The sequence below is a fragment of the Seriola dumerili genome, unplaced genomic scaffold (genome assembly GCF_002260705.1).
Source record: "Seriola dumerili isolate Sdu_G_001 unplaced genomic scaffold, Sdu_1.0 BDQW01000621.1, whole genome shotgun sequence".
Classification (NCBI taxonomy): Eukaryota; Metazoa; Chordata; class Actinopteri; order Carangiformes; family Carangidae; genus Seriola; species Seriola dumerili.
In genome coordinates this window covers 479725-495699 of record NW_019174876.1, presented here as the reverse complement: position 1 = coordinate 495699, position 15975 = coordinate 479725, and the positions used below count along the sequence as shown (strand labels likewise).

At 38.9% G+C, this 15975-nt stretch overlaps 1 pseudogene; it reads right to left on the bottom strand.

Annotated features, from left to right (window-relative positions):
- Positions 1-9039: 9039 nt before the first annotated feature.
- LOC111236362 lies at positions 9040-9950 on the bottom strand (annotated as a pseudogene).
- Between the last annotated feature and the right edge of the window lie 6025 nt (positions 9951-15975).

Here is a 15975-nt window from a genome sequence, read left to right as displayed (position 1 = left end):
AGGTAGGGAGCGAGGGAGGGGGGGAGGGAGACGGAGAGCTGAGACCCCACGGCGGGAGCTGGGAGAGGAGAGTCGGGATGAAAAGAGGAGCACAGAGGAGGAAGAAGAGGAAGAGGAGGAGGAGGGGAGAAGGAGAAGAGCAGAGGCAGGCAGCGCTCACAGCCAAAAAAAGAAAAGGGAAAATGGAGCGGCCAATCCCCCCCACTGCCACCCACCAAGATCTCTCACTCCAAACTCTCCCTCACTTGTCCTCCTGCCTCCTAAAAACTTATTTCTCTCACTGTTTCGCTCCCTCTCTTTTTCTTTTATCCTCACTCTTGCCACTTCTCCTCTTTCTCCCCCTCTCCCCCAGTGAGGGAGATGCTTGTCAGTGATGCTGATGTTGCTCCACTGTCACTTCTACTCTCCCTCTCTCTGATCCTCTTGCTCTGGTGGAGGAGATGAGGCGTTCGGAGGCTGCAGTGTGTGTGTTGTGAGGACCTGATGGAATGAGAGCGCCGGGGTGGGGAGACAAACACAGAGAGAGAGAGAGAGAGAGAGAGAGAGAGAGAGAGAGAGAGAGAGAGAGAGAGAGGTGGAGAAATCTAGAGATAAAGAGGGAGAGAGAGAGAACGAGAGCATTAAGGGTCTCTAACAACAGCCCCCAACACACAATACACACACACACACCGTCTCTCTGCACATGTCTGAGAGCACATACTGACACATTCAGGGTGAGAATGTATTTGTCTTTTTAAGAGACACACGTTGACATTAGAACAGATGTATAACAGACCAATTAAAGCTACTCTAATTAATATTCTTAATATCAGTGGGTGAAATTACTATGTATAATATGACAGGCGTTACACATGGAGATGAACCCACAGAAGATTTTCACCCAATCAGTCCCTTCAGCTTCACACAGTGTTGCAGTGTCTTTCAGCTCGTTGTTTTGGTTTTCCAGCCCACAGCTTCACTGTTCTGGTTCACTCTCACAGCTCTCAGCAGCCTCTGTTCCAAAAAAAAAAAAAAAAGGTCTGATAAAACGCATGCACTGCATACTAAACAACAGAAATACACAGTTTAAGACTAGCTGTTGAACATACCCGGGCATTCAACAGATAAAGATCCAGATATTTCCCTGGTGGAAACCAAAGCAGAGCTAAAAGGAGAGTGACTAACAGACATTTGTCAAATCACCAGATGCTATAAATAAAAGCTACTGTTACTCCATGTGTGATGGATGTGTATGCAACTGTTTACTTGTCATATTAAACCTGCAATCACCGTAACAGGTTGTGAACACAATATTGAATCATTTAATCAAGTTGATATGGACAGCCTGTTAGCAAAGCTGTCTATTTACACACCTAGCAGATATGGAGAACAACTATGTTGTGTTGTGTTTTAGGGTCGTGTTTCTGACCACCTGATGAAGTCCTCACCAACTCACTTTGGTTAGAAAAGCTAAATGTTAGTTTTAACATTAATTTTAAGTGAGTTGTTAAGAAAAAATAAAAAATAAAATAAATTTCTTGCTAGTCTTCAAATCCACAGGTACTGATGACAATAAAACACATTTCTCTACTAAATTCAAAATATCTTGGCTTGTGGCTTGATAAGAGATTTGCACTTAAATATGATGTGGAAATCCTTGCTGGTAAACTGTGAGCTTGGCGACTTGCACAGAGGCAGAACCATGTGTCCTCTGACGTGTAAAAAGAAGATTGTTGCTGCTGCCTCACTCTGAGGCGCCTCGATCTCATTTACCACTCTGCCCTCAGGTTCATCACGGCCGATCATTACAACACTCACCACACCACTATCTATATGATAAAGCTGGATGGCCTTCGCTGTCTGAGAGATGAAATAACCACTGGCACTGATACAACATAGTTGGAAAATTGCCATCTTATATCTCATGTTTGCTGGCCCATGTCTAACCCGTTCCATTCCAGCGACTGTCTCATGGAATAACACACCATGTCACCTAAAAATCAAAACATTCATACCTCTCTGTAACTCCAAGAACACACTCGATCTCTGCCTCCCTGTGACTGTTTTCATTGAGCCTGTACCTTGTTTGTTGTCAGTGACCTGTTTCAGTAATGGCTCTGTCTGTCCTTGCTGTTTTCTTTCAGTTGGTCTATTAAACTGTTAACAGGGCGGTGCTGTCAAAGAGCGTGTATGCTCAGCCTCCCCTGTATAAATAAAGGGCTAAATAAATTGATAAGCACAAAAATATGATCAAAGTTTTGAATAAACTATTCCAGACTTCCTGACCCTGACAGATGATGAAAAACTTACTCTGTTGTGGTAAGACGGAAACATTTTAAGACTAGGAACTGACACAAGGCAACACAGACTTATAATAATAACCTGCCAATGTCGCCTTTAATGACTTGTATAATATGTCGAAAATTACATGAATCATATGATTTTCATTTAATGTTCACCATTTATTAGGGCTGCAATCAATAATTAAAATGAATGCTTTTATTATTGACTCATTTGTCAATTACATCCTTAAGTAACTGGTTAATTGTTTTGTTAATAAAACATCAGAAATTCGCACTCTCCACGATGAGGTATTCAGATACGTGTTCTATCTGACCAAAAGTTCAAAACCCAAAGATATTATGTGACAATCATATGTGACAAAGAAAAGTATCAAATCAGCACATTTAAGAAGCTCGAACCAGCCAATGTTTTAGTCATTTTTGCTTTAAAAAAAATTGCCCATGGTCTGAGGTCACAAGCTCAAAAATGAAAGATGTTTTAAAAGTACCTGCTCTGAGACAAAGTATCCATAAACAGCGAGACACAATGAGAAGGTTCTGCGTCTCCACAAAACTCTCTCCGGACATTGCAGCAGACAGTTTGCCAGGTAAGGAGGACGCTGAGGGCGACCTGGGGCAGGAAAGGAAATTGATCAGAATGTCATTACTGTCGGTGCACTGCGCTGCTACATAATCACAATATGTCTTACTTTTTTAATCCTTCAAATTTTAAATAATCACCATTTTTATACAATACCATCATTCTCAGTAATGAAAAGCAAACTGTTGTGGCAAAAGATCTCATTCTGAACAGGTAATTTTAAGTCACAGGACTTTAGAAATACTGAGCTCATGAGTCCCCACGCCCCCTAGAATTTTTCCCTCCCCCAGATACTGAAAGTACAGTCTCTAAAATGTTGCAACTATTGGGGTTGAAAATGAGAAGTGATGTCTCAACACCTGCTTCATACTGCCAGGAATATAAGGATCTAAAAACACTCCTAAAAAAAATGGTATACATGACATTATCTATTAAGTAATCAGAGAATGATCTTCTACTACACACTGGTCTAACAGATGCTTTGCTGTTTTGTGAATTTTTTTTGTAGGACCGAATAAAAAAAAAATAAAAAAAAAAAACTGTTTCAACCCAACAGAAAATACATTTAAAGAATTCAACAATAGACAAAATGACTTATTGAGATTGAGATTTTTTGCAGTGAGCCAGTGCCAAGAGAGCAAATCAATCTGTACTTGTGCAGTAAACCAAAGACAGTGCACGAAGAGGTCAAATATTTATCTCCATGTAATCTGGCATCTGGTATTGAAAGCGCCACATTTGACATTCCTTATCTGAACAAAAAAAAAAAAAAGAAAAAAAAGATGGAGATGTTTGATAAACTGCTGTCTAGACAAAAGCAGAAGAGGGATGGTGGAGGACGATGCTGATGACAGGTCTATTATGCCACAGAGGCGACTGGAGAAGCCAACAATTGAGAGATGGAGCTGTCACAGCATTTTGCAAAATGGCAGATTTCTGCGCCACACCAAAGGGTGTCACTCTGTCACTCGTCAAGAAAGGTTTGAAATAACTCACTCAGACATCTTGCATCTGTCACTCAAGCTATTCCAGTGCTCAGTATGTGACATGAAATTTAGAAAAAAATATACTCAGTCTACAATTTTGTGACTGATGAATCTGTGTGGTTCACATATGAAGTGATACTGGAAGTGAACATAGAGAAGGAGTATATGAGGAAAATACAACCAGTTAGTTGACACCTCTGTGCCCCTGATGGAAATCTGTCTGACTCTCACAAGCTTAAAAATACTATAAATTATAGTTTTCTCTATAATATACACAACAGTTTATCATAATACATGTGAATGTGTAGTTCACAAATGCGTAAGACAGCCATCTATGACCTGAGCTGAATCTCTGTCAAAGCTGAAGGTCTGCAAAGCTTTAACTTTACTGCTGCTGCCCTCTACTGTCTGCTGCACTTCACAGACCATGAGGCAATTCATTTTGTCAAATAACTTGAGTAATTCAGGCATCTAAGGTGAAATGGTATGATGACTGCTATTAAAAGGGGTTGAGCCTTATACCAAGGTTTCTAAAAAAAAATGCAGTTTGCAATATCCAGCGAATTTGAAAGTTGTCTCTTTGTAATAACGTAAAATTTCAGTCCACAGGCCACTTACCGGCAGTGGGGAAAAAAAAAAATCACAAACTTAGCTACCTTCTTTATAAACATTACTGTTGTGGTTTTGGATTCAATGTAAAAAAAAAAAAAAAATTACAGTAAGAATTATTATAAATAATTATAATAATTAGCATGTCTTACCATGACTGAAAATCTTCATAGACATTACAACGAGTTTCATGTCTCACTCTCTATTTACCCAAATAAATCATGCCAAACCAACACCACCAAACCTCATCTAACACTGGGCTCCTTAGGGACTCTTTATCAAATAAGGCTAATTTGTAATCCAAAATAATCTGCTGGAGGGTCCTCACCATAGCAACTGCTGCTGTGAGCTGCTTCACTTCAGCAGCTGTGGAAAGTAACTAAGCACAACAGCTCAAGTACTTGAGGTACTTGTACTTTACTCAAGTCTTTTCTTGTCCTCCCACTTTCTACTTCTACTCTGCAACATTTCAGAGGTGAAAACTGCAATTTTTACTTCACTACACATTTATTTGACAGCTTTAGTTACTATTTACCAATTTATACGAAACATATGAAGCGCTTATAAAATATGATGCTTTGCTATAAATTAAACTGCCCAACTTTACATACAAGTACAGCTGAAACAATTAGTCAGTTAATCAATTACTCAACTGACAGCAAATCAATTGGCAACTATTTTGATAATAGTTAATAAATAATAATTTTTTAAATAATTTTCATTTAAAATGCCAAACATTTCATGGTTCCAGCAAAAGCAATGAGGATTTGCTAGATTTACTTTTGATACTCTAAGTACATTTCTGATTATACTTGGATATTTAACTTTTTTAAATGTTTGACCTTTGTTTTTGCAACAGAGCATTTTTACTGTCATATTAGTCGGTCCACTTTTACTCAAGTAAAGGATCTGAAAACCTTCTTCACCACTGCACTTCAGGATCATTGGACAGTGGTTCTCTGGGTCCATCTTGTGACCCCTAAGGATAAGTGCAATTTCGAGAGAAGCCCGTTTTTGGATTTTGTCTTTTCCCTTCTCCTTTCACCTGGTTTTCCTGCCTTCCTGTTGGTGACCACGACCACACGCCCCGACTTCGCCCGGTGTTTGAGTTGTGCCATTGAATCCTCCCTGTCCTAAGCTGTGACTCTCTCTGGGGGTTGTGGGTAATCACTAATCTACTGCAAAAATTTCAAAAGGTCACTTTGTCTGTTAATGTATACTGAATAATTTTTTGTAAAACAAGCGGACAAATCTGCTATAGAGCTAAGATAATTTCCCCTCTACAAATCAACTTGTTTCAAAATTCTTGATAATGGTGCGATGGTATTTCTTCTTTTGTCATAATTGACAGAGTTTGACAATTCTGTTCAATCCATAAAGACAAGAAACTACCATGCTGCTGCTAGAGATTACTACAAGAAACAACAGCACCCATATTTCAGGAGAAATGAAAAGAAAACTGTGCTGTTTCCTGAGGAAATAATTGTCCTGCTTTGGATGTGTGGAGACGTGGAGATATGCTCAGCCCTACCAAAATGAAATACATGGTCTCTCAGGTCCTGTTTTGTTATTTTGTATTATATCACATGTTGTAAATAAATGACACGTGTCCTTATGTAACCATAACTACACTTATCTTACACCGCCATTTTGCCAGGTCTCCTCTGCAAAAGAGATAATGCAACCCAAGAGACTTTCTGGTTAAACAAAGGTTAAAAAAAATTAATATAGCCACAGGTGGCAATGATCTGGACCCAAGCAGAATTTGGATGCTTGTTTCTATTATTTTCTTAATTCAGATGTTTCATAATCATCCATCTATATTTTAGTGTGTTTTACAACAACAAATTCTCCAAAAACTTTAAGCATGATTCATTATTCAGACTGATTTTTAGCTGAAATAAAACAGACTAGGATGAGATCGGAAAGTATGCCTGAACACACATCTAACTCTATGTCTTGGATTTAAATTCATTCATACCCAGGTTCAAGCAGGGAAGATGATTTTGCAGACAACTCACATTATCGACACCACCTTCAATTTTCAAGATTTGCGACATACACCTGTTCATAGCCAGATGTCATCAGGTGGTACCTTACCTTCACTCTCCAGTTGGTGGGCTGGCAGTGGTGGCCAAATCACTGCCCATCTGCTCCTAGCTTCCAGCTTCCCTCCTCTCGTCTGCTCCACGTCCAGGGAGAGCTCATTCTGCCTCCGGCCCCATCCTGCCAGCTGCTTGTGTCTTGCTCGTTTTGTCCAGGCCCAGAGCTGACAACATCCGCCATGTTGATTTAGCTGGGAAACCTCTGCAGCCAATCTCCACAAGGAACAACCATGCCTGCCATCCCTCATCCTTAAGGGCTGGAAGTTCTGCAGCCTCCTACCCACGTCCATCCTCATCTCCCAGGACCTGTCAGTTTACGATACCTCCACTGGGATTTGAACCCAAGCCAAAGGAATGAGAGATAAACAATTTATCACAGCATGTTTAGACACACAAAAAATACTCAGCACCCAGAAAATTTTGACACCCTGGCTACATAATAAGGTTACTTTTCATTTTACAGCCTTGGTATTTGGATTAAGTGTTGTCTTATTTCTGCTTTGTTTGTCCACAACAAAGCAGAAATAATCAGATTTAACTAACAGTAAAATGAAACCATGTCCATTCAGGTAACACAGTACAGTAACAAGACTGTGCTCTCAGATGCACGTGAACGCTATATGATACTCTATGATGAAGTGTTAATTAGCTGCAACAAAGAATTTACACAGAAAGCCCTCGAGCTACATATCTTACAAGTAGCGCTAATAACAAACATAAAAAAGTGTTTCAAGCTTGGTACTCACTGTGATATTAATGAGGCTTGGCCACCGAGTTTCATTGTGTATATAACTTCACTGTTCACTTCTGTAAAACGCACTCCAGGGCCACACATCACTTCCTGTTTTTACGACTGCCGTACGACGCATGATAAATTGTCCTCTTAATTGTTTGTGGCTGAGCAAGGCAGCTGCCCAAATGAATGCAATTCACGTCTTTACCACAGGGCGTCACTGTCAGACTTCCGACAAAAGAAACGTCAATCTCATTATCAACCTGTCACCCGGAGGACGTCATGACAACACCGCTCTGTTGGAGGCATCTCACCTGAGCTACAAGTGCATGCTAACTGGAGCAGGAGAAGAGAGAAAGGAAGGAGAAGGGAGGAGTAACCCCTAGTTCCCCAACCCCTTCACCCCCTGTTACCCCTCCACCCTCCTAACTCCCCCAACCCCTTTACCCCCTGTTACTCCTCCACCCTCCTAACTCCCCCAACCCCTTTACCCCCCTGTTACCCCTCCATATCCATATCGCTACCCTTTGTCTTATTCGATGTTGTGAAGTGTTAGTTTTTCTGATTAATGCATCAAACTCCCAGTTTAAGAATTCCTTTCCTTTGTCTGTTTGTAATTCATAGGGTATTCTACCTTCATCCAAAATATCTTTAAACCTGTTAAGACACATCTACCACTTTCATCTTTCAAACACCAAACCCATATGTATTTTTGAAAATAAGTCTATACATGTCCACTAGATCTGCAAATCTATTTTATTCACTAAAAGTTTATTTCTCTTGAAATGTGCAGGAGCCGTTGTGAAGAGAATAAACATCTTGTAAAAAGTTTTCTGAGTCTGTTTTTGTGTACCCCCATACCCCCTGTATTTTCTGGAGCATAGTACTGTATATGTTTTTCATACCTCCTCCAAACTTGTTGTCATACAAGTGAACGATCACTTTTCTGTATTCATGGATTTTATTTCCGATACATGGACGTGTTTTACAGCATTGCGAAATATCAAAACATGAATTTTTTGAAAAAGTTTTAGTATTCAAGATTCTACTTGGCATTATCAACATTCATGTGTTTTATGTCTAAAATCACACAGATTTATACTGAAGGCACAAAAACAAACCACATGACCGTTGTGGAAATCATTATCCGTTATCGTTTAACATCAATAAGAGTAAATTTTACACTTATACATCAACCATTTGTGCCATAGCGTACCAATCCTCTGCCACTTGTCTAACACATTGTCTGATTTGTAAATCTAGGACAACATCCTGTTCTGTCGACGTCATATTATCACACAGCAAAGGAAAATGACCCTCTTACTAATAGCCTAACAAACCTACACTATAAAGCGCTGATTCAACAAATAAAATCAACTATTTCATTCTCTTATGAAAAAAGAGAAATTCTGAATATAGTGGATGAATTTAATCTTTTTTAATATGCTGTTGGAGCTTCTGGAGGCTTCCTCTGTGGTTGAACTGCCTCAGCCTGAACACTCAAAAGTTGAAAAAGCTCCGAAATACGTTTCCCACTGTTTTAGCTCCTTTTGCTATTAGGCTTCCCACAGCATAGAATGGATTAGTTCCTTCAGCTTCCTGCTCTGGCCTGATTTTCATGCCTGGACTGTAACTTTTGTCTTTCCTCTCTCAGTTCTCTTTCATGCTGTTCCTTTATTCTGTTCTTCATGCTTGTCATCTCCCTTTCTTTCTCCTCTCTCTCTCTCTGTCTCTCTGTTTCTAACTCCTCCCTCTCCCTCTTTCTCTCCTCATGTATCTTCTGCCTCTCCCTATCCCTCTCCTCCTCTCACTCTCTCCTCTCCCTCTTTCTCTCAGCTTGAAGTCGTTCTTCTGGACTATATCCTTAATCTTCTGGAGCAGCTCACGGACCTGAGAGCGATCCTTCAGCTGGTTATTGAAGACATGGTACTGGCCGTTACATCTGGCCACAAGTTCTTGAAGGTCTGGGCTTTCAGCCAAGAACGTCTCAATAGTGATATCTCCAAGAAGGTCACCACCAGTAAAGAGAACCATGCTGTATGTGTTTGCAGCCTGGCCAAAGATTTCTTGAATCCTTTGCACCGTCTGTTTTTCCTCGTCAGTGTATCTGCCCAGTCTGATGACAACCAGGAAGACATGGGGTCCAGGCGCAGCATAAGAAATACACTGGCATACATCTTTAGTTGCTTGATCCATGCCAAACCTGGTGTCAAACAGGCCTGGGGTGTCAATGACAGCAACCCGTTGTCCATCTACTGTAGCTTTGCCCTTAGAGCAGTCTACAGTCATAGACTCAGGACTGAACTTTGATTCAAAGCACTGTCGTCCCAGAATGCTGTTTCCAGTGGCACTCTTCCCGTTCCCAGTCTTCCCTAACATCACAATCCTTAGATCCACATGATTTTGTTCTGTATGGAAGAACAAATAATAGTAAATATGAATGAATGCGTTAGGTAAGTTTTTGTAACTTGCATCAACATCATGAAAGCTTTTACAGTTTTTGCCACATGCAAATTTCTAGTGGAAAATTAAAAGTGATGTTTAGGTCCATAATTTGACATGGGACCCTTATGGAGTTTTGTTGAAATCTTAAATTTAAAGCTTTGAAACATTAAGAAGGTGCCCCAACTTTTTCTCTGACAGATTTTGAGTCATTAGAATCTAGTACCAAACACTGATTGAAAATTTCTTTACACATACTTACAACAATAAAATAGTATATATATATGCATTATAACTGCAGTGTAGCACTACAGCACTGTACACACATGTCAAGTGTTTCCTACAGTGTGCTGTGTGGATTTCTGCCTCAGTGTGGAATAAACTTTTTGAAAGACCAAACCTTTGGAATTAAATAAGTACATGAATGAAATAGTTTATAAAATGGAGAAAGATAAAAAAAAAAAGATATAAATGATTATGTTGATTTATGATTAAATTTCCTGTTATCAGAATTATTTTTTTCATCACCAGGATTTAAAACTTCTCTAAACTGTTATATAATCATACAACTGATGACAAAAACATTGCATCACTATTGTCCTGAGATGCTGATTGGCATGAAGTAATGCCAACATAAACATCATAAATGAATAAATGAGTAGTAAATAAAGTAAAATAAATAAAAAGAACATTCAGTTACAGGTTGTGTCCAGACTGAGAGCTTCTCAGTGTAACCAAATTGTTTGTGTTTGTGATCAACCTTAACGTTATGTAATGAAGAAGTATCATGAATGGACTCTGGCTCACCTTATATCTTGTCTGACCCATTATCAGTGCAGCAGACTATATAAAGACTGTGGTGCAAGGTAACATGGGAAATGGACATCAATGAATCCTGTTGGGTTTTTTCTCTGAGGATGACCTCCTGGGTTACCGCAGAAGGGATTGTTTTTTGTAGGCTCGGGGCACAACAGTCCGAGTGCATGACCCCCGGTCAGTCCCTGGTCATTCCAGTCATTGGAGCCAAATGGGATTAGGAGCAACAACTGGGGTGATTGCTGATATTTTAAAATATCATACACTCATCTAAAGTAACAAATTATTACTTTTCACCTGTCAAACCTATATCAGGATTCGAACTGAGGACTTTTGCCACATATTGAAATGAGACTAACCCCCAACTCCATGGAGCATCCTTGAGATGAGCTACTAAATTCATCAACTCAAACTGCTGAATTGTCAAGGCACCAAGCAATGTCAACATGTCTTAATGATATTAAGCCATTTACTTTAAGACAACATTCCTGAAACTTTGCAGTGTTGCTTGCACTATCTTTATGATGACACATGCTAAATAATGCTAATTTTTTCAGTTCAAGCAATGCTGTTACAGTGTATTTGTGTATTTCTTTAAAATGGCTTGACGTATACATTTTTTGAACAGCTTTTGGCAAGCATGGTCTGTAGATGATTCACATTGAATTTCAGAGGAATCTAACAAAGACTCAGACAAGTTGGCAGTTTGGAAAGGTAGAAGAATTTTGTCAAATTTATGATTCAAATTGAAAGTAATATTTTGAGGAAAATTAGAAAATGTTACTATGAGTCACTGTGTAAAATTTGAACCTTTCCTTATAATCTGTCAATGAAAAATAAAAAGAATTTTTTTGTTATGGTCTATTTGTATGAAACTTGGGGATTGTCCACAGAATATCAATGTTTTCTTTTCTTGAAACTGAATGCAGTTGTGACAGAAATGCAAAAATGTTGAAAGCCAAGATTCCCTTTATTGTAGCTCTTCTAATGCGTTGGGCTCTAGGTTATGAGTGGAGATTGGATAGGCAAGATAATGCTAAGACAAGGTTTTAAAGTCACATTTTTTATATGCAAAAATATGTTGTAGGGAATGCACCCATTTTTGGAAAAATAACAGATGCCTGCATGAGATGAGTTAGTAAACACTGATAAACTAATGTTATGTCACATTAAACTTCTTTGGAAATTATTTGGATTTTAGTGTAGTTTTTTTTTAAGTTATTCTGACAACTACTGACTGAATAACTTATTGCTCTTTTTCAGCTATTCATTATGAATCTATTTTACATGAAGGCACATGGTGGGTAGTAGTAATGTCTGTCTTTATGCAACAGAGGGCACTATTTAAACACGGTAAGATGTGTTGCCAGTCTGAATGGAAAAACATATCCAGACATATTTAAGGTAACTGTGTTAGCAGGATAGGCTATATGTTAGATTCCCGGGTCTCAGCTGGTGACTAAGCATGACTGAGCTTTTGCAGCCGAAGCTCCCAGACAGTTGAATACTCTGTGCATTGAGATTATTGGCAGTGTCTTTTAAGTCCTTTTTTTATATGAAAGCTTCTTGTAAAATACATAACCTTTTGGTTTACCTTTCCATTCTTTCAATTCATATTCTTCTCTGTTTTTAACTCAAATTTTATCCACCTGTATCTGCTGATCTCAGGGTTTATTTTTACAATCTCATACTCCTGTTGTTCTTATTTGCATTTGCCTTTCTTTAAATTGCTTGCTTTGTCTTTTCCCTGTAAAAACTTAAGTCAAGTGCAATTCAAACACAATACAATGAAGCTTTATTTTCCCTGGGGTAAATTAAAGCTATATAGGCATAAAGGTATAAATAGGCCTAAATAAATGAATGAGTAATAAGACCTATTTGCATAAAGTGACATAACATGTACTTCAATAAAGTAAGGTGTGTAGTTTCAATTGTTCTAGGATTCATTATTTTCTATAATGTATGTGTCTATATGAAATTGATAGATACAAATATGTTTCCATTATAAATGCTGTCAAAAGAATCGGTGACAATTTGAAGATCCTACAGTATGTGCAGCCGCAGCAGCATCCACTGGCTGCAGGTGTCGGTATCTTGGGCGGCAGTCGTCAACTATCAAAGTTTTGGGATGGAAATTATTTTGGACCAATCGTGATGAGGCATGAGACTTTGCTATCCAATCACATTCTAGATCTGTTTTGTGGGCGTTACCCAAAAAAAAAAGAGTGTGCGGCGGTGCGGTGCATCCTCCTTGGCCGGCAGGAGTTCGGTTGAGAGGGTGCTGGATGGTGGGGGAGTACCACTGATGAGAGAGCCGAAAAGAAGGGACACATTTAGCACCATTATACTTATCCACTGGATACTGTTAAACACCTGGGCAGATTTTCTTCCTCTACTGTGTGTGGTGAGTTCAGCAGAAAAGCCAGGGCCGGTCATTTCGGTAGGGATGTGGCGGTTAGCAACAGTAACCGTTAACGTTAGCTAGCGGATTATTGTGCCGTGACTTTTCAATGATGGAGGACCGTCAGCTTTGCTAATGTTAGCCGGCGCCACAGAGCCACAGTGCGGTCTCTGTTAGTATGAAATAGTCATGAATTAATATTTGTGTCGCATGTATCCCTTTTAGAAGTTTAATCCTGAAAAGCTGCTCTGAAACGGTGTGGTCATTGTCCGCCTGCTTTTATCCCCACCCAGACGTCTGTGAGCCACCCACACCCATGATGGGATTTTGCTTGAGGAGGCTGCACGGTTCATCCCTAAAACTCCCATCTGCAGAGAAATTTGACCTTTTTTTTTTTTTTTTTTTTTTAGAGTTTCTTGTTCGCGTTATAATGGCATAAAGTAATAAAAACGTCAGTATAGACCCCCTCGGTTGTGCTTAGTTGGTTGCTCGGTGCTGGGTCCTTGCAGGCATCTTTTCAAGCGGGTTGGATGTGAAGCACAGCAAGCCAACTTTGAGCTAACGTTAGCAAGCTAATCTAGCCGATGCAGCTGTGTGGCCTGGTCGGGATTTATCAGTCCACGACAAGCAATTTTCACAGCTAATGTTGAAATATCCTACTTGGGGTATTATGTGCTACATAGTCCCAGTGGTCTAGAGCTATCCGAGGGATATAAGTAAGTGTTTTCCAGCTCAGAGTGAGGGGATGCAGTGACACGGCAGCCACACTGATCTCTCCCCCATCCCGTGACCTGACCCAGATTCATGTCTAACCAGCGGCTGATTTAAGCATGGGACTTGATTGTAGGTTAAATATCTCTGAGCGTTCATCAGCTGAAGTTGTCTCAGATTAATAAGAAGCAAGCTGGAGTGGTGCTCTCTGTTGTGCCTAACATTCAGACTTGTCCGTGCATCAGCTGTTGAGGGCATCAAGTGCCAAGTTTTACAAAGTTACCCTGTACTGTCTGCTGCTCTATGTGCTTTTATTATTTATTATGCTTTTAATTATGGGGTGATTATACCCTCTATTGTAAATGTAAAAGCACTGGCCAGTCTTGTTATACTGCATGTATAACAATTATCAATTAATCTGCTGATTGTTATTCATGATTAATAGATTAGTTGTTTGGTCAATAAGGTGTTGGGAATACTGGAAAATGCCAGTTGCTGTTTAATAAAAACCCAAGGTGATACCTTTAGATTAGAGCTGAATGTAGCATTTTTTTTTTATCTTCACATGTGGATTATTCTGTTAATTAATTGGTTGGACTGGAGAATATTAAAAAGTAAAAATCAGAATTTCCTAAAGCCCAAAGTGACATCTTCAAACTGCTTGTTATGCCCAACCAACATTTTAAAACCTGAAGATATTCAATATACTATCGAATAAGACAAAGAAAAGCAGCAAATCCTTACAACTGAGACACTGATACTGGAGAATTTTTGGGATTTAAATAATTAAACAGTCATTAAATAGTTGCTGATTAATATTCTGTCAGGCAATTATTGCTTCTTTTAAAAATCTTTTAAACTTTAATAATATTTCTTGGATGGCAGTTCCAAATTTCTTTATAATGGTAAGTAAATTGCTTTGGTATATGGATAAAAATTGTTGCGGCCTTATTTTGATTACACAACACAGTCAGGGTTTCTGAAGAGGCTGAAATGGCGAAGTTACTGTACATGTGGGTTGGTTATACACAGGGATGGAGGTGCAAAGGCTTGACACTCACACACCAGTCAGTGTGGGCCAAACAAAGCCATAAGCAAACGAAAGACAGCAAATGAACCCCACTACAAGACAGAATGCACATAATTCACACTAGATTTTTATTTTACTAACATTTCTCTCATTTGGTCAGAAAAAAATGCTTTTGGTACTCTCTCATGCTCACTCTGTCACTATTTATAAGAAATGATGATTGAGACATTGGTATTGTTCAATTTGATGTTCACTCGTTCCGGTGTTTTCAGATGACCCACATTTTTTTACTAGCAGTATTTATATGTTAGTCATCACAAGCCCCTGCTGAGTTATGACAGGCGAGCAGCAACCATCATGGATGACTGTAATAAACTGAGACACTTGTCATTCAGTCAGACATGCCGTGAAGTATGCTTGCTATTATACCTTAATATTTCCTCAATGAAACAATAATAATTGTCACTAAGGCAAGCTTTAGAAACAATGGCATTAGCATTGAGACCATAACTTCTTGTGGAAGAATTGCAGGTTTTTGATATATAACAGATTCCAGTCACTTAAGCTATGATCTGAATGCTTTCGCCAGCATTTTTCTTTCTATCAGTCATTAGAGCAACTGCAGATTCATTAAAGCAATTAACCACCAGCTTCAACATTCAGATGTATATGTTGTATCTTAGTCAAATCAGTGATCTTTCCTGAAATGGTCAAAATGTTAGTTATAGTGCTACCACCCAACATAAGAGATTTTGCTGTCCATTCCATTCAACATATTTGATCGTATTTGGCCATTGTGGTTGTCTCTGAGCAAGACTGCTTCATGGCCATATTGGAATTTTATATAACTTGCATCAGCTTTGATTTTTAAGGTATTTAATTGGCTGGATTTAATGATCCAGACTCTCTCTGGTATTTTAATCCATAAACAATTTCTCAGTTGATTTAACAGAAAATGTATTATGGTGATATATTGTGGTTTGAAATAACATATATTACATTTAGTTGTTATTTGTTGGTTCAGTGTCATACTCTCATGGTTTGGTGGATCACTTGATCACAAGAACAGAGCCATCATCAATGTTATTAGTAAAATGTTTTTCTACTTTAACAAGACTTTTGTACATTGGTGATCTCATCTGTGCCTTACAGTATGAACAATGCAACATTAGTCAGCTGTATGAATTTTAAATGTAGCATTTTTTTATTGGTCAGATGATCACTGTACTTTCTCTCCTCACTCCAGGTGGCCAAGTGTGTTCTGCTTCTGGTTTCCAACA